The 850-nt window shown below is 48.0% G+C and overlaps 1 protein-coding gene across 1 annotated transcript in view; it reads left to right on the forward strand.

The window, feature by feature from the left end:
* LOC104512945 (paired box protein Pax-2-like) overlaps window positions 1-850 on the forward strand; it is a gene marked incomplete at both ends in the record, with an annotated part of 26,143 nt that overhangs the window by 24,676 nt on the left and 617 nt on the right. The gene's annotated exons all lie outside the window — the stretch shown is intronic.

Below are 850 nucleotides of genomic sequence, written 5' to 3' on the forward strand. Positions count from 1 at the left end.
TATCCCAAAAGCTGTTTGTCTTAATAAAATGAAAATCAAAAGTCTTTTTAAACTGCCCCAAGCCATAAACCAACAAAGGAAGAGAAGGAGAGGCTGGCAGTGGACTCCCTTCATCCCAGAGTCCCTGGGTTTATTACAATGAATAACCTTTATTTACTTTCATTAGACTATTAAGCACCAGCACAGTCATTTTTCCCCCTGAAACTCTGAGCAGGGCCCATAAAGCAAATCCGAAGCCTAATTGAGTTCATTTTAATTTCTCTCCGATCACAGCGAATTACTCTGGTGATAAATCAGGGGGCAGGCTCACCCCCAGTAGAAGGCCTAATTTGCAGCTAATTACAAAACTGATTTCTACAGGAAGATCAATACAAGAAGGAATTGGAAATGACTAGGCAGTCCTAGCCAAGCAGGGACAGGGGCGGGGAGGGGGCTGTGTGTGGGGAGCCCACTGGAGGAGGGGGAGATGTGGGGAGGGGGTTGGGGAAGCGCATGGAAAAAAACGGAGCAGAAAGAGCAGAAAATCAGTTTTAATTTAACGTAATATTAATCAGAGCAACTTTTCCTGCTGTTTTGTAGCCTTCCCGGTTTCTCCCGCTCACGCGTCTGGTCCAGAGGCTGCCACAATAAAAAGGCAATTACCAGAGCCTTTCGGACAGGACACCCTTTCAGATTCAATGGCTCTCCCCCTCCCACCCTTCTGTTAGCCATGTGGCTCCCCCCTCCCCAATTTCATACCCCAGTGCACAGAGTGACAGAGGCAGGGGATGAGGCTTCTTTGTTTGTTTTTAAAGAGCTAGGACAGAGGTAACAGTGGAGGGGGGGCAGACGACTCAGCAGAGAGCCTGGG

The sequence above is a fragment of the Eurypyga helias genome, unplaced genomic scaffold, assembly GCF_000690775.1.
Source record: "Eurypyga helias isolate BGI_N326 unplaced genomic scaffold, ASM69077v1 scaffold10467, whole genome shotgun sequence".
Taxonomy (NCBI): domain Eukaryota; kingdom Metazoa; phylum Chordata; class Aves; order Eurypygiformes; family Eurypygidae; genus Eurypyga; species Eurypyga helias.